Genomic DNA, 17224 nt, shown 5'->3' with positions numbered 1-17224 from the left:
TGTCTGTAAAGTTGGTGGATGCCTATTTTCCATTTTGCAGTCCCTTGTCTCCCTCTTGTGGCCTCCTGGAGGCAACTAGCTGTGCAAAAAAAAGACAGCCTGGCGGCCGGCTGTTGCAGTGTTGCCCTCTCAGGCAACACTGAGTGACTGACTGAGCCTCACCGTCTTATATAAAGTTCAGACGGAACTTTGCACGTGTCATAGTGGAGCCCTCAGGATTCCAGAGCCAGCTTTCTGACATCATAATGGGGCCTCAGAGATAAAAGCCTGGGCCCAGGCAGTGTTGGTCAGTGCTGCTCAGCAGGCAGCACTGGACTGGACTGGATTACAGCTGATACAAGGTGTGAAGGAACAAGGGGTGGCTGTGGGCATGCACTTGCTGCCGCTGCCAGTGTTTATCTGCATGGCAGCAGGGCATTTGGGCGTTGCCAGGAAGGCGTTTTTATGTAGATTCCTCCTCTTTCAGCACTGCATTGTGGTGCAAGCAAAAGAAGCAAATCCTGTCTGGCTTCCTCTCCGGCCTTTATTCACCTCCCGTGTAGCTGTGAGTGTGTGAGCCTGCAGGGCCCCATGGAATTGCCTAGAAGTAGGCTGAATCGCTGCAAGGGCTGAACAGCAGTATCGGGCAGGCTCGGGCAACGCGCGGCCCGTTCGGGTTATCGCTTCTCGGCCTTTTGGCTAAGATCAAGTGTAGTATCTGTTCTTATCAGTTTAATATCTGATACGTCCCCTATCTGGGGACCATATATTAAATGGATTTTTAGAACAGGGAGATGGAAATAGAGCTTGCTCTGTCCACTCCACGCATTGACCTGGTATTGCAGTATTTCCAGGACCGGTGCACCCTTTCCTTATGTGTTGACTAAAAGCAGATTCCAAAAGTGTTTTTTGTCTTTGCTATTGTTTCTGTCTTTCTGAAGGGATCTCCCCTTTTAATCCCATTATTTCAACACCTGTTGGACAATGCATGAGTGATAATGAGCTCATTGATTAAATGCAATTAATGAATAGATTGCCACCTCTTGTTGTGTGTCGTCTGTGTTTCTGTGTTTCCGGCATTTCACATTGGAACACCTCATTCACCTTCCTTGTCTTCTCTCCGCCCTCCCTTTTAGGTAAGTTAAAGAGCTGCACCTGAGCCAGCCACTGATTGATTGATTGATTGATTGATTGATTGATTGATTGATTGATTGATTGATGCAGCACAACAGTCAAATAGTGGAGTGGAGTAGGGGAACAGCAAACAGCCAATAAAGCAGCCCGCCCGCTCGCCTGCCCGCCACAATGGACCTACCTGTGTACACTAGATGGATGTGATGGAATGTACTGTCGTCCCTACATTTCAAGAAGAAGTAAGAATTGCAGTTGCAACAAAGCCTTGCTTGCCTACAAAGAGAGCAGCAATTTGGATTTGTTACTATGTTACCTAGAAGAATAACAAACTGTGCAAGGATGGAGGTTGTAGGAGCAAGGAGAAGTTGTCTGTAAAGTTGGTGGATGCCTATTTTCCATTTTGCAGTCCCTTGTCTCCCTCTTGTGGCCTCCTGGAGGCAACTAGCTGTGCAAAAAAAAGACAGCCTGGCGGCCGGCTGTTGCAGTGTTGCCCTCTCAGGCAACACTGAGTGACTGACTGAGCCTCACCGTCTTATATAAAGTTCAGACGGAACTTTGCACGTGTCATAGTGGAGCCCTCAGGATTCCAGAGCCAGCTTTCTGACATCATAATGGGGCCTCAGAGATAAAAGCCTGGGCCCAGGCAGTGTTGGTCAGTGCTGCTCAGCAGGCAGCACTGGACTGGACTGGATTACAGCTGATACAAGGTGTGAAGGAACAAGGGGTGGCTGTGGGCATGCACTTGCTGCCGCTGCCAGTGTTTATCTGCATGGCAGCAGGGCATTTGGGCGTTGCCAGGAAGGCGTTTTTATGTAGATTCCTCCTCTTTCAGCACTGCATTGTGGTGCAAGCAAAAGAAGCAAATCCTGTCTGGCTTCCTCTCCGGCCTTTATTCACCTCCCGTGTAGCTGTGAGTGTGTGAGCCTGCAGGGCCCCATGGAATTGCCTAGAAGTAGGCTGAATCGCTGCAAGGGCTGAACAGCAGTATCGGGCAGGCTCGGGCAACGCGCGGCCCGTTCGGGTTATCGCTTCTCGGCCTTTTGGCTAAGATCAAGTGTAGTATCTGTTCTTATCAGTTTAATATCTGATACGTCCCCTATCTGGGGACCATATATTAAATGGATTTTTAGAACAGGGAGATGGAAATAGAGCTTGCTCTGTCCACTCCACGCATTGACCTGGTATTGCAGTATTTCCAGGACCGGTGCACCCTTTCCTTATGTGTTGACTAAAAGCAGATTCCAAAAGTGCTTTTTGTCTTTGCTATTGTTTCTGTCTTTCTGAAGGGATCTCCCCTTTTAATCCCATTATTTCAACACCTGTTGGACAATGCATGAGTGATAATGAGCTCATTGATTAAATGCAATTAATGAATAGATTGCCACCTCTTGTTGTGTGTCGTCTGTGTTTCTGTGTTTCCGGCATTTCACATTGGAACACCTCATTCACCTTCCTTGTCTTCTCTCCGCCCTCCCTTTTAGGTAAGTTAAAGAGCTGCACCTGAGCCAGCCACTGATTGATTGATTGATTGATTGATTGATTGATTGATTGATTGATTGATTGATGCAGCACAACAGTCAAATAGTGGAGTGGAGTAGGGGAACAGCAAACAGCCAATAAAGCAGCCCGCCCGCTCGCCTGCCCGCCACAATGGACCTACCTGTGTACACTAGATGGATGTGATGGAATGTACTGTCGTCCCTACATTTCAAGAAGAAGTAAGAATTGCAGTTGCAACAAAGCCTTGCTTGCCTACAAAGAGAGCAGCAATTTGGATTTGTTACTATGTTACCTAGAAGAATAACAAACTGTGCAAGGATGGAGGTTGTAGGAGCAAGGAGAAGTTGTCTGTAAAGTTGGTGGATGCCTATTTTCCATTTTGCAGTCCCTTGTCTCCCTCTTGTGGCCTCCTGGAGGCAACTAGCTGTGCAAAAAAAAGACAGCCTGGCGGCCGGCTGTTGCAGTGTTGCCCTCTCAGGCAACACTGAGTGACTGACTGAGCCTCACCGTCTTATATAAAGTTCAGACGGAACTTTGCACGTGTCATAGTGGAGCCCTCAGGATTCCAGAGCCAGCTTTCTGACATCATAATGGGGCCTCAGAGATAAAAGCCTGGGCCCAGGCAGTGTTGGTCAGTGCTGCTCAGCAGGCAGCACTGGACTGGACTGGATTACAGCTGATACAAGGTGTGAAGGAACAAGGGGTGGCTGTGGGCATGCACTTGCTGCCGCTGCCAGTGTTTATCTGCATGGCAGCAGGGCATTTGGGCGTTGCCAGGAAGGCGTTTTTATGTAGATTCCTCCTCTTTCAGCACTGCATTGTGGTGCAAGCAAAAGAAGCAAATCCTGTCTGGCTTCCTCTCCGGCCTTTATTCACCTCCCGTGTAGCTGTGAGTGTGTGAGCCTGCAGGGCCCCATGGAATTGCCTAGAAGTAGGCTGAATCGCTGCAAGGGCTGAACAGCAGTATCGGGCAGGCTCGGGCAACGCGCGGCCCGTTCGGGTTATCGCTTCTCGGCCTTTTGGCTAAGATCAAGTGTAGTATCTGTTCTTATCAGTTTAATATCTGATACGTCCCCTATCTGGGGACCATATATTAAATGGATTTTTAGAACAGGGAGATGGAAATAGAGCTTGCTCTGTCCACTCCACGCATTGACCTGGTATTGCAGTATTTCCAGGACCGGTGCACCCTTTCCTTATGTGTTGACTAAAAGCAGATTCCAAAAGTGTTTTTTGTCTTTGCTATTGTTTCTGTCTTTCTGAAGGGATCTCCCCTTTTAATCCCATTATTTCAACACCTGTTGGACAATGCATGAGTGATAATGAGCTCATTGATTAAATGCAATTAATGAATAGATTGCCACCTCTTGTTGTGTGTCGTCTGTGTTTCTGTGTTTCCGGCATTTCACATTGGAACACCTCATTCACCTTCCTTGTCTTCTCTCCGCCCTCCCTTTTAGGTAAGTTAAAGAGCTGCACCTGAGCCAGCCACTGATTGATTGATTGATTGATTGATTGATTGATTGATTGCAGCACAACAGTCAAATAGTGGAGTGGAGTAGGGGAACAGCAAACAGCCAATAAAGCAGCCCGCCCGCTCGCCTGCCCGCCACAATGGACCTACCTGTGTACACTAGATGGATGTGATGGAATGTACTGTCGTCCCTACATTTCAAGAAGAAGTAAGAATTGCAGTTGCAACAAAGCCTTGCTTGCCTACAAAGAGAGCAGCAATTTGGATTTGTTACTATGTTACCTAGAAGAATAACAAACTGTGCAAGGATGGAGGTTGTAGGAGCAAGGAGAAGTTGTCTGTAAAGTTGGTGGATGCCTATTTTCCATTTTGCAGTCCCTTGTCTCCCTCTTGTGGCCTCCTGGAGGCAACTAGCTGTGCAAAAAAAAGACAGCCTGGCGGCCGGCTGTTGCAGTGTTGCCCTCTCAGGCAACACTGAGTGACTGACTGAGCCTCACCGTCTTATATAAAGTTCAGACGGAACTTTGCACGTGTCATAGTGGAGATTCCAGAGCCAGCTTTCTGACATCATAATGGGGCCTCAGAGATAAAAGCCTGGGCCCAGGCAGTGTTGGTCAGTGCTGCTCAGCAGGCAGCACTGGACTGGACTGGATTACAGCTGATACAAGGTGTGAAGGAACAAGGGGTGGCTGTGGGCATGCACTTGCTGCCGCTGCCAGTGTTTATCTGCATGGCAGCAGGGCATTTGGGCGTTGCCAGGAAGGCGTTTTTATGTAGATTCCTCCTCTTTCAGCACTGCATTGTGGTGCAAGCAAAAGAAGCAAATCCTGTCTGGCTTCCTCTCCGGCCTTTATTCACCTCCCGTGTAGCTGTGAGTGTGTGAGCCTGCAGGGCCCCATGGAATTGCCTAGAAGTAGGCTGAATCGCTGCAAGGGCTGAACAGCAGTATCGGGCAGGCTCGGGCAACGCGCGGCCCGTTCGGGTTATCGCTTCTCGGCCTTTTGGCTAAGATCAAGTGTAGTATCTGTTCTTATCAGTTTAATATCTGATACGTCCCCTATCTGGGGACCATATATTAAATGGATTTTTAGAACAGGGAGATGGAAATAGAGCTTGCTCTGTCCACTCCACGCATTGACCTGGTATTGCAGTATTTCCAGGACCGGTGCACCCTTTCCTTATGTGTTGACTAAAAGCAGATTCCAAAAGTGTTTTTTGTCTTTGCTATTGTTTCTGTCTTTCTGAAGGGATCTCCCCTTTTAATCCCATTATTTCAACACCTGTTGGACAATGCATGAGTGATAATGAGCTCATTGATTAAATGCAATTAATGAATAGATTGCCACCTCTTGTTGTGTGTCGTCTGTGTTTCTGTGTTTCCGGCATTTCACATTGGAACACCTCATTCACCTTCCTTGTCTTCTCTCCGCCCTCCCTTTTAGGTAAGTTAAAGAGCTGCACCTGAGCCAGCCACTGATTGATTGATTGATTGATTGATTGATTGATTGATTGATTGATTGATTGATTGATTGATGCAGCACAACAGTCAAATAGTGGAGTGGAGTAGGGGAACAGCAAACAGCCAATAAAGCAGCCCGCCCGCTCGCCTGCCCGCCACAATGGACCTACCTGTGTACACTAGATGGATGTGATGGAATGTACTGTCGTCCCTACATTTCAAGAAGAAGTAAGAATTGCAGTTGCAACAAAGCCTTGCTTGCCTACAAAGAGAGCAGCAATTTGGATTTGTTACTATGTTACCTAGAAGAATAACAAACTGTGCAAGGATGGAGGTTGTAGGAGCAAGGAGAAGTTGTCTGTAAAGTTGGTGGATGCCTATTTTCCATTTTGCAGTCCCTTGTCTCCCTCTTGTGGCCTCCTGGAGGCAACTAGCTGTGCAAAAAAAAGACAGCCTGGCGGCCGGCTGTTGCAGTGTTGCCCTCTCAGGCAACACTGAGTGACTGACTGAGCCTCACCGTCTTATATAAAGTTCAGACGGAACTTTGCACGTGTCATAGTGGAGCCCTCAGGATTCCAGAGCCAGCTTTCTGACATCATAATGGGGCCTCAGAGATAAAAGCCTGGGCCCAGGCAGTGTTGGTCAGTGCTGCTCAGCAGGCAGCACTGGACTGGACTGGATTACAGCTGATACAAGGTGTGAAGGAACAAGGGGTGGCTGTGGGCATGCACTTGCTGCCGCTGCCAGTGTTTATCTGCATGGCAGCAGGGCATTTGGGCGTTGCCAGGAAGGCGTTTTTATGTAGATTCCTCCTCTTTCAGCACTGCATTGTGGTGCAAGCAAAAGAAGCAAATCCTGTCTGGCTTCCTCTCCGGCCTTTATTCACCTCCCGTGTAGCTGTGAGTGTGTGAGCCTGCAGGGCCCCATGGAATTGCCTAGAAGTAGGCTGAATCGCTGCAAGGGCTGAACAGCAGTATCGGGCAGGCTCGGGCAACGCGCGGCCCGTTCGGGTTATCGCTTCTCGGCCTTTTGGCTAAGATCAAGTGTAGTATCTGTTCTTATCAGTTTAATATCTGATACGTCCCCTATCTGGGGACCATATATTAAATGGATTTTTAGAACAGGGAGATGGAAATAGAGCTTGCTCTGTCCACTCCACGCATTGACCTGGTATTGCAGTATTTCCAGGACCGGTGCACCCTTTCCTTATGTGTTGACTAAAAGCAGATTCCAAAAGTGTTTTTTGTCTTTGCTATTGTTTCTGTCTTTCTGAAGGGATCTCCCCTTTTAATCCCATTATTTCAACACCTGTTGGACAATGCATGAGTGATAATGAGCTCATTGATTAAATGCAATTAATGAATAGATTGCCACCTCTTGTTGTGTGTCGTCTGTGTTTCTGTGTTTCCGGCATTTCACATTGGAACACCTCATTCACCTTCCTTGTCTTCTCTCCGCCCTCCCTTTTAGGTAAGTTAAAGAGCTGCACCTGAGCCAGCCACTGATTGATTGATTGATTGATTGATTGATTGATTGATTGATTGATTGATTGATTGATTGATGCAGCACAACAGTCAAATAGTGGAGTGGAGTAGGGGAACAGCAAACAGCCAATAAAGCAGCCCGCCCGCTCGCCTGCCCGCCACAATGGACCTACCTGTGTACACTAGATGGATGTGATGGAATGTACTGTCGTCCCTACATTTCAAGAAGAAGTAAGAATTGCAGTTGCAACAAAGCCTTGCTTGCCTACAAAGAGAGCAGCAATTTGGATTTGTTACTATGTTACCTAGAAGAATAACAAACTGTGCAAGGATGGAGGTTGTAGGAGCAAGGAGAAGTTGTCTGTAAAGTTGGTGGATGCCTATTTTCCATTTTGCAGTCCCTTGTCTCCCTCTTGTGGCCTCCTGGAGGCAACTAGCTGTGCAAAAAAAAGACAGCCTGGCGGCCGGCTGTTGCAGTGTTGCCCTCTCAGGCAACACTGAGTGACTGACTGAGCCTCACCGTCTTATATAAAGTTCAGACGGAACTTTGCACGTGTCATAGTGGAGCCCTCAGGATTCCAGAGCCAGCTTTCTGACATCATAATGGGGCCTCAGAGATAAAAGCCTGGGCCCAGGCAGTGTTGGTCAGTGCTGCTCAGCAGGCAGCACTGGACTGGACTGGATTACAGCTGATACAAGGTGTGAAGGAACAAGGGGTGGCTGTGGGCATGCACTTGCTGCCGCTGCCAGTGTTTATCTGCATGGCAGCAGGGCATTTGGGCGTTGCCAGGAAGGCGTTTTTATGTAGATTCCTCCTCTTTCAGCACTGCATTGTGGTGCAAGCAAAAGAAGCAAATCCTGTCTGGCTTCCTCTCCGGCCTTTATTCACCTCCCGTGTAGCTGTGAGTGTGTGAGCCTGCAGGGCCCCATGGAATTGCCTAGAAGTAGGCTGAATCGCTGCAAGGGCTGAACAGCAGTATCGGGCAGGCTCGGGCAACGCGCGGCCCGTTCGGGTTATCGCTTCTCGGCTTTTTGGCTAAGATCAAGTGTAGTATCTGTTCTTATCAGTTTAATATCTGATACGTCCCCTATCTGGGGACCATATATTAAATGGATTTTTAGAACAGGGAGATGGAAATAGAGCTTGCTCTGTCCACTCCACGCATTGACCTGGTATTGCAGTATTTCCAGGACCGGTGCACCCTTTCCTTATGTGTTGACTAAAAGCAGATTCCAAAAGTGTTTTTTGTCTTTGCTATTGTTTCTGTCTTTCTGAAGGGATCTCCCCTTTTAATCCCATTATTTCAACACCTGTTGGACAATGCATGAGTGATAATGAGCTCATTGATTAAATGCAATTAATGAATAGATTGCCACCTCTTGTTGTGTGTCGTCTGTGTTTCTGTGTTTCCGGCATTTCACATTGGAACACCTCATTCACCTTCCTTGTCTTCTCTCCGCCCTCCCTTTTAGGTAAGTTAAAGAGCTGCACCTGAGCCAGCCACTGATTGATTGATTGATTGATTGATTGATTGATTGATTGATTGATTGATTGATTGATGCAGCACAACAGTCAAATAGTGGAGTGGAGTAGGGGAACAGCAAACAGCCAATAAAGCAGCCCGCCCGCTCGCCTGCCCGCCACAATGGACCTACCTGTGTACACTAGATGGATGTGATGGAATGTACTGTCGTCCCTACATTTCAAGAAGAAGTAAGAATTGCAGTTGCAACAAAGCCTTGCTTGCCTACAAAGAGAGCAGCAATTTGGATTTGTTACTATGTTACCTAGAAGAATAACAAACTGTGCAAGGATGGAGGTTGTAGGAGCAAGGAGAAGTTGTCTGTAAAGTTGGTGGATGCCTATTTTCCATTTTGCAGTCCCTTGTCTCCCTCTTGTGGCCTCCTGGAGGCAACTAGCTGTGCAAAAAAAAGACAGCCTGGCGGCCGGCTGTTGCAGTGTTGCCCTCTCAGGCAACACTGAGTGACTGACTGAGCCTCACCGTCTTATATAAAGTTCAGACGGAACTTTGCACGTGTCATAGTGGAGCCCTCAGGATTCCAGAGCCAGCTTTCTGACATCATAATGGGGCCTCAGAGATAAAAGCCTGGGCCCAGGCAGTGTTGGTCAGTGCTGCTCAGCAGGCAGCACTGGACTGGACTGGATTACAGCTGATACAAGGTGTGAAGGAACAAGGGGTGGCTGTGGGCATGCACTTGCTGCCGCTGCCAGTGTTTATCTGCATGGCAGCAGGGCATTTGGGCGTTGCCAGGAAGGCGTTTTTATGTAGATTCCTCCTCTTTCAGCACTGCATTGTGGTGCAAGCAAAAGAAGCAAATCCTGTCTGGCTTCCTCTCCGGCCTTTATTCACCTCCCGTGTAGCTGTGAGTGTGTGAGCCTGCAGGGCCCCATGGAATTGCCTAGAAGTAGGCTGAATCGCTGCAAGGGCTGAACAGCAGTATCGGGCAGGCTCGGGCAACGCGCGGCCCGTTCGGGTTATCGCTTCTCGGCTTTTTGGCTAAGATCAAGTGTAGTATCTGTTCTTATCAGTTTAATATCTGATACGTCCCCTATCTGGGGACCATATATTAAATGGATTTTTAGAACAGGGAGATGGAAATAGAGCTTGCTCTGTCCACTCCACGCATTGACCTGGTATTGCAGTATTTCCAGGACCGGTGCACCCTTTCCTTATGTGTTGACTAAAAGCAGATTCCAAAAGTGTTTTTTGTCTTTGCTATTGTTTCTGTCTTTCTGAAGGGATCTCCCCTTTTAATCCCATTATTTCAACACCTGTTGGACAATGCATGAGTGATAATGAGCTCATTGATTAAATGCAATTAATGAATAGATTGCCACCTCTTGTTGTGTGTCGTCTGTGTTTCTGTGTTTCCGGCATTTCACATTGGAACACCTCATTCACCTTCCTTGTCTTCTCTCCGCCCTCCCTTTTAGGTAAGTTAAAGAGCTGCACCTGAGCCAGCCACTGATTGATTGATTGATTGATTGATTGATTGATTGATTGATTGATTGATTGATTGATTGATTGATGCAGCACAACAGTCAAATAGTGGAGTGGAGTAGGGGAACAGCAAACAGCCAATAAAGCAGCCCGCCCGCTCGCCTGCCCGCCACAATGGACCTACCTGTGTACACTAGATGGATGTGATGGAATGTACTGTCGTCCCTACATTTCAAGAAGAAGTAAGAATTGCAGTTGCAACAAAGCCTTGCTTGCCTACAAAGAGAGCAGCAATTTGGATTTGTTACTATGTTACCTAGAAGAATAACAAACTGTGCAAGGATGGAAGTTGTAGGAGCAAGGAGAAGTTGTCTGTAAAGTTGGTGGATGCCTATTTTCCATTGTGCAGTCCCTTGTCTCCCTCTTGTGGCCTCCTGGAGGCAACTAGCTGTGCAAAAAAAAGACAGCCTGGCGGCCGGCTGTTGCAGTGTTGCCCTCTCAGGCAACACTGAGTGACTGACTGAGCCTCACCGTCTTATATAAAGTTCAGACGGAACTTTGCACGTGTCATAGTGGAGCCCTCAGGATTCCAGAGCCAGCTTTCTGACATCATAATGGGGCCTCAGAGATAAAAGCCTGGGCCCAGGCAGTGTTGGTCAGTGCTGCTCAGCAGGCAGCACTGGACTGGACTGGATTACAGCTGATACAAGGTGTGAAGGAACAAGGGGTGGCTGTGGGCATGCACTTGCTGCCGCTGCCAGTGTTTATCTGCATGGCAGCAGGGCATTTGGGCGTTGCCAGGAAGGCGTTTTTATGTAGATTCCTCCTCTTTCAGCACTGCATTGTGGTGCAAGCAAAAGAAGCAAATCCTGTCTGGCTTCTAGCTGTGAGTGTGTGAGCCTGCAGGGCCCCATGGAATTGCCTAGAAGTAGGCTGAATCGCTGCAAGGGCTGAACAGCAGTATCGGGCAGGCTCGGGCAACGCGCGGCCCGTTCGGGTTATCGCTTCTCGGCCTTTTGGCTAAGATCAAGTGTAGTATCTGTTCTTATCAGTTTAATATCTGATACGTCCCCTATCTGGGGACCATATATTAAATGGATTTTTAGAACAGGGAGATGGAAATAGAGCTTGCTCTGTCCACTCCACGCATTGACCTGGTATTGCAGTATTTCCAGGACCGGTGCACCCTTTCCTTATGTGTTGACTAAAAGCAGATTCCAAAAGTGTTTTTTGTCTTTGCTATTGTTTCTGTCTTTCTGAAGGGATCTCCCCTTTTAATCCCATTATTTCAACACCTGTTGGACAATGCATGAGTGATAATGAGCTCATTGATTAAATGCAATTAATGAATAGATTGCCACCTCTTGTTGTGTGTCGTCTGTGTTTCTGTGTTTCCGGCATTTCACATTGGAACACCTCATTCACCTTCCTTGTCTTCTCTCCGCCCTCCCTTTTAGGTAAGTTAAAGAGCTGCACCTGAGCCAGCCATTGATTGATTGATTGATTGATTGATTGATTGATTGATTGATTGATGCAGCACAACAGTCAAATAGTGGAGTGGAGTAGGGGAACAGCAAACAGCCAATAAAGCAGCCCGCCCGCTCGCCTGCCCGCCACAATGGACCTACCTGTGTACACTAGATGGATGTGATGGAATGTACTGTCGTCCCTACATTTCAAGAAGAAGTAAGAATTGCAGTTGCAACAAAGCCTTGCTTGCCTACAAAGAGAGCAGCAATTTGGATTTGTTACTATGTTACCTAGAAGAATAACAAACTGTGCAAGGATGGAGGTTGTAGGAGCAAGGAGAAGTTGTCTGTAAAGTTGGTGGATGCCTATTTTCCATTTTGCAGTCCCTTGTCTCCCTCTTGTGGCCTCCTGGAGGCAACTAGCTGTGCAAAAAAAAGACAGCCTGGCGGCCGGCTGTTGCAGTGTTGCCCTCTCAGGCAACACTGAGTGACTGACTGAGCCTCACCGTCTTATATAAAGTTCAGACGGAACTTTGCACGTGTCATAGTGGAGCCCTCAGGATTCCAGAGCCAGCTTTCTGACATCATAATGGGGCCTCAGAGATAAAAGCCTGGGCCCAGGCAGTGTTGGTCAGTGCTGCTCAGCAGGCAGCACTGGACTGGACTGGATTACAGCTGATACAAGGTGTGAAGGAACAAGGGGTGGCTGTGGGCATGCACTTGCTGCCGCTGCCAGTGTTTATCTGCATGGCAGCAGGGCATTTGGGCGTTGCCAGGAAGGCGTTTTTATGTAGATTCCTCCTCTTTCAGCACTGCATTGTGGTGCAAGCAAAAGAAGCAAATCCTGTCTGGCTTCCTCTCCGGCCTTTATTCACCTCCCGTGTAGCTGTGAGTGTGTGAGCCTGCAGGGCCCCATGGAATTGCCTAGAAGTAGGCTGAATCGCTGCAAGGGCTGAACAGCAGTATCGGGCAGGCTCGGGCAACGCGCGGCCCGTTCGGGTTATCGCTTCTCGGCCTTTTGGCTAAGATCAAGTGTAGTATCTGTTCTTATCAGTTTAATATCTGATACGTCCCCTATCTGGGGACCATATATTAAATGGATTTTTAGAACAGGGAGATGGAAATAGAGCTTGCTCTGTCCACTCCACGCATTGACCTGGTATTGCAGTATTTCCAGGACCGGTGCACCCTTTCCTTATGTGTTGACTAAAAGCAGATTCCAAAAGTGTTTTTTGTCTTTGCTATTGTTTCTGTCTTTCTGAAGGGATCTCCCCTTTTAATCCCATTATTTCAACACCTGTTGGACAATGCATGAGTGATAATGAGCTCATTGATTAAATGCAATTAATGAATAGATTGCCACCTCTTGTTGTGTGTCGTCTGTGTTTCTGTGTTTCCGGCATTTCACATTGGAACACCTCATTCACCTTCCTTGTCTTCTCTCCGCCCTCCCTTTTAGGTAAGTTAAAGAGCTGCACCTGAGCCAGCCACTGATTGATTGATTGATTGATTGATTGATTGATTGATTGATTGATGCAGCACAACAGTCAAATAGTGGAGTGGAGTAGGGGAACAGCAAACAGCCAATAAAGCAGCCCGCCCGCTCGCCTGCCCGCCACAATGGACCTACCTGTGTACACTAGATGGATGTGATGGAATGTACTGTCGTCCCTACATTTCAAGAAGAAGTAAGAATTGCAGTTGCAACAAAGCCTTGCTTGCCTACAAAGAGAGCAGCAATTTGGATTTGTTACTATGTTACCTAGAAGAATAACAAACTGTGCAAGGATGGAGGTTGTAGGAGCAAGGAGAAGTTGTCTGTAAAGTTGGTGGATGCCTATTTTCCATTTTGCAGTCCCTTGTCTCCCTCTTGTGGCCTCCTGGAGGCAACTAGCTGTGCAAAAAAAAGACAGCCTGGCGGCCGGCTGTTGCAGTGTTGCCCTCTCAGGCAACACTGAGTGACTGACTGAGCCTCACCGTCTTATATAAAGTTCAGACGGAACTTTGCACGTGTCATAGTGGAGCCCTCAGGATTCCAGAGCCAGCTTTCTGACATCATAATGGGGCCTCAGAGATAAAAGCCTGGGCCCAGGCAGTGTTGGTCAGTGCTGCTCAGCAGGCAGCACTGGACTGGACTGGATTACAGCTGATACAAGGTGTGAAGGAACAAGGGGTGGCTGTGGGCATGCACTTGCTGCCGCTGCCAGTGTTTATCTGCATGGCAGCAGGGCATTTGGGCGTTGCCAGGAAGGCGTTTTTATGTAGATTCCTCCTCTTTCAGCACTGCATTGTGGTGCAAGCAAAAGAAGCAAATCCTGTCTGGCTTCCTCTCCGGCCTTTATTCACCTCCCGTGTAGCTGTGAGTGTGTGAGCCTGCAGGGCCCCATGGAATTGCCTAGAAGTAGGCTGAATCGCTGCAAGGGCTGAACAGCAGTATCGGGCAGGCTCGGGCAACGCGCGGCCCGTTCGGGTTATCGCTTCTCGGCCTTTTGGCTAAGATCAAGTGTAGTATCTGTTCTTATCAGTTTAATATCTGATACGTCCCCTATCTGGGGACCATATATTAAATGGATTTTTAGAACAGGGAGATGGAAATAGAGCTTGCTCTGTCCACTCCACGCATTGACCTGGTATTGCAGTATTTCCAGGACCGGTGCACCCTTTCCTTATGTGTTGACTAAAAGCAGATTCCAAAAGTGTTTTTTGTCTTTGCTATTGTTTCTGTCTTTCTGAAGGGATCTCCCCTTTTAATCCCATTATTTCAACACCTGTTGGACAATGCATGAGTGATAATGAGCTCATTGATTAAGTGCAATTAATGAATAGATTGCCACCTCTTGTTGTGTGTCGTCTGTGTTTCTGTGTTTCCGGCATTTCACATTGGAACACCTCATTCACCTTCCTTGTCTTCTCTCCGCCCTCCCTTTTAGGTAAGTTAAAGAGCTGCACCTGAGCCAGCCACTGATTGATTGATTGATTGATTGATTGATTGATTGATTGATTGATTGATTGATTGATGCAGCACAACAGTCAAATAGTGGAGTGGAGTAGGGGAACAGCAAACAGCCAATAAAGCAGCCCGCCCGCTCGCCTGCCCGCCACAATGGACCTACCTGTGTACACTAGATGGATGTGATGGAATGTACTGTCGTCCCTACATTTCAAGAAGAAGTAAGAATTGCAGTTGCAACAAAGCCTTGCTTGCCTACAAAGAGAGCAGCAATTTGGATTTGTTACTATGTTACCTAGAAGAATAACAAACTGTGCAAGGATGGAAGTTGTAGGAGCAAGGAGAAGTTGTCTGTAAAGTTGGTGGATGCCTATTTTCCATTTTGCAGTCCCTTGTCTCCCTCTTGTGGCCTCCTGGAGGCAACTAGCTGTGCAAAAAAAAGACAGCCTGGCGGCCGGCTGTTGCAGTGTTGCCCTCTCAGGCAACACTGAGTGACTGACTGAGCCTCACCGTCTTATATAAAGTTCAGACGGAACTTTGCACGTGTCATAGTGGAGCCCTCAGGATTCCAGAGCCAGCTTTCTGACATCATAATGGGGCCTCAGAGATAAAAGCCTGGGCCCAGGCAGTGTTGGTCAGTGCTGCTCAGCAGGCAGCACTGGACTGGACTGGATTACAGCTGATACAAGGTGTGAAGGAACAAGGGGTGGCTGTGGGCATGCACTTGCTGCCGCTGCCAGTGTTTATCTGCATGGCAGCAGGGCATTTGGGCGTTGCCAGGAAGGCGTTTTTATGTAGATTCCTCCTCTTTCAGCACTGCATTGTGGTGCAAGCAAAAGAAGCAAATCCTGTCTGGCTTCTAGCTGTGAGTGTGTGAGCCTGCAGGGCCCCATGGAATTGCCTAGAAGTAGGCTGAATCGCTGCAAGGGCTGAACAGCAGTATCGGGCAGGCTCGGGCAACGCGCGGCCCGTTCGGGTTATCGCTTCTCGGCCTTCTGGCTGAGATCAAGTGTAGTTCTGATTACTTGTAGTCAGTGCTGCCTGGTCTTGGTTAGGAGGTGCTCAGGTACCCTCTCTCTCGGCCTCGGGGGATCGTCCAGGTTCGCCTGGACTTCACCCCCGTGCTGCTATTTGGGAGAGAGGCTTAGTCCTGAGCAACGAGTTGCGATCCACATATCCCCCGTGTAGGCTTCGGCCGAAAAGGGGAAGCTGCGTAGACGTTGCGTCACCAACGGGTGGCGTAACTTTCCCGAAATCCCCTCACCATGGACGAAAGTCCTGGTGAGATACCGGCGTATGCCCGGATAAAAAATACAATCCGTGTTATTGTATCAGAAGAGAAGGCGACAACCTGCGGCCTGAAGTTCTTGGTGGAGACCGTGCTTGTTGGCATTTTCAACATTCAGAAGCGGGAGATATTGGCGGTGCAAGACTATCCAAGGAGAAGAACATATGACATAACGTTTGTACAGAATGGAGTGTTCCAAGATCTGCTGGCGGCATACATGGTAAAAAACGATCCGAGACTGGACGGTATTGAATTTTACGAACATGTGTTGGACATCACTAAGATGATTGTGATAAAAATGTACTGCCCGTTTGCTGATTTAAAAGATGTGATGTCCTTTTTATCCCCCTATTTCAAAAGTGTAAAATGTATTGGCAAAATAATGAACGAAGTTGGAGTTTGGACGTCAAAGTGGAGATTTTTAGTAACTTGTTATAGAGATGCCAATACAGCAGGGGGGATAATGTTGCCGCCAGCACGCTTTAAATTAGGTGATATGGCAGGAGATCTTTTTTATACAGGAATGCCTCCATTCTGTAGAAAATGTCAAAAGTACGGTCACACCAAAGAGTTCTGCGAAAGCACCTGTAGGAACTGTGGCAGCTCTGAGCACGAGGCCAAAACTTGCCCTCTGGGGAAAAGGTGTCGTTTTTGCAGCCGAGTTGGTCATCTATATGCTACTTGTCCCCACAGATCGGAACAACCCGAGGTCCGGCCGAGGCGTCCAGAGCAGCCAGCAGGCCAGATCGCCCCCGCACAAGAAGAGGAACCAAGAGGTGAAGAGGCAGATAACATGGACACCTCCAGCAGACCCCCCCAAACAGGTGACCCAAAGGAGCAAAGGCGGTTTAAGAGAAGAGCCAGTGATCAGCGGACGAAAAAGCCCCCTCAGGAAACGGAGGAGATGGGTAGTTCGGATGAAGCTGATCCGCCTGGGCCGCAGGAGATGCTGGGTCAGCCTGTACCTGAGGCAGAGGACCCGGGTGGAGCGGCAGCTAGGTCTAAGAGGCGTAGGGCGTACTCAGAGGTGGCAGCGGGGGTGCCGATGGGAGTACCTGCTAGAGCGAAAGCAGGGAAACCAGTTGACGCGCCCCCGGAAGCACCAGCTGAAGGTCTCCCCCCTTCTCGCCAGTTGGGGGAGACAAGCATAGCTGCCTCTGAGGTGACAGAAGTCCCTGAAACGGCCGCGAGTGCGTTTCCCGCCCCTATCGTAGGGGAGGAGGCTGCCATACAAAATGCTCCAGAAACCTTGCCCGTGGAGTCCATCTGGGACCCATTTTCGATAAGTGCCTCAGGTATGGCGGGGGGTCAGCTGTCTGACATGAGTTCCTCTCCAATCTCCTCAAGTTATACAGTCGGTTTGAAGTCGGAGGGCGATGAGAGTTCGAGTGAGGTCTCTGGTAACGCCGAGGACTGCTGAGGCCACCTCGGGTAAGATTACATAAGACTGTCTCTTTTCCCTTTTCCTCATGGCAGAGTTAGGTGGCATTTCCTTAAATGTTAGGAGCGTGCATTCTAAGACGA

The 17224-nt window shown here is 48.4% G+C and overlaps 10 non-coding genes across 10 annotated transcripts; all 10 read left to right on the top strand.

The window, feature by feature from the left end:
• Positions 1-658: 658 nt before the first annotated feature.
• Positions 659-849, top strand: LOC142700010 (U2 spliceosomal RNA). The gene has a single exon (XR_012866471.1). It is a non-coding gene; the product is annotated as a U2 spliceosomal RNA (small nuclear RNA).
• A 1288-nt stretch (positions 850-2137) lies between these two features.
• Positions 2138-2328, top strand: LOC142700008 (U2 spliceosomal RNA). The gene has a single exon (XR_012866469.1). It is a non-coding gene; the product is annotated as a U2 spliceosomal RNA (small nuclear RNA).
• Positions 2329-3616: 1288 nt separating this feature from the next.
• LOC142700006 (U2 spliceosomal RNA) lies at positions 3617-3807 on the top strand. The gene has a single exon (XR_012866468.1). It is a non-coding gene; the product is annotated as a U2 spliceosomal RNA (small nuclear RNA).
• A 1265-nt stretch (positions 3808-5072) lies between these two features.
• Positions 5073-5263, top strand: LOC142700005 (U2 spliceosomal RNA). Its single transcript, XR_012866467.1, has one exon. It is a non-coding gene; the product is annotated as a U2 spliceosomal RNA (small nuclear RNA).
• A 1296-nt stretch (positions 5264-6559) lies between these two features.
• LOC142700004 (U2 spliceosomal RNA) lies at positions 6560-6750 on the top strand. Its single transcript, XR_012866466.1, has one exon. It is a non-coding gene; the product is annotated as a U2 spliceosomal RNA (small nuclear RNA).
• A 1296-nt stretch (positions 6751-8046) lies between these two features.
• On the top strand, positions 8047-8237 carry LOC142700021 (U2 spliceosomal RNA). Its single transcript, XR_012866480.1, has one exon. It is a non-coding gene; the product is annotated as a U2 spliceosomal RNA (small nuclear RNA).
• Positions 8238-9529: 1292 nt separating this feature from the next.
• On the top strand, positions 9530-9720 carry LOC142700020 (U2 spliceosomal RNA). Its single transcript, XR_012866479.1, has one exon. It is a non-coding gene; the product is annotated as a U2 spliceosomal RNA (small nuclear RNA).
• A 1273-nt stretch (positions 9721-10993) lies between these two features.
• Positions 10994-11184, top strand: LOC142700003 (U2 spliceosomal RNA). The gene has a single exon (XR_012866465.1). It is a non-coding gene; the product is annotated as a U2 spliceosomal RNA (small nuclear RNA).
• A 1280-nt stretch (positions 11185-12464) lies between these two features.
• LOC142700002 (U2 spliceosomal RNA) lies at positions 12465-12655 on the top strand. Its single transcript, XR_012866464.1, has one exon. It is a non-coding gene; the product is annotated as a U2 spliceosomal RNA (small nuclear RNA).
• Positions 12656-13935: 1280 nt separating this feature from the next.
• LOC142700001 (U2 spliceosomal RNA) lies at positions 13936-14126 on the top strand. Its single transcript, XR_012866463.1, has one exon. It is a non-coding gene; the product is annotated as a U2 spliceosomal RNA (small nuclear RNA).
• Positions 14127-17224: the final 3098 nt, after the last annotated feature.

This window comes from Rhinoderma darwinii, unplaced genomic scaffold (genome assembly GCF_050947455.1).
Source record: "Rhinoderma darwinii isolate aRhiDar2 unplaced genomic scaffold, aRhiDar2.hap1 Scaffold_1766, whole genome shotgun sequence".
Lineage (NCBI taxonomy): Eukaryota > Metazoa > Chordata > Amphibia > Anura > Rhinodermatidae > Rhinoderma > Rhinoderma darwinii.
The sequence above is the reverse complement of the archived record's forward strand: the minus strand, read 5'-3'. Positions and strand labels throughout refer to the sequence as shown.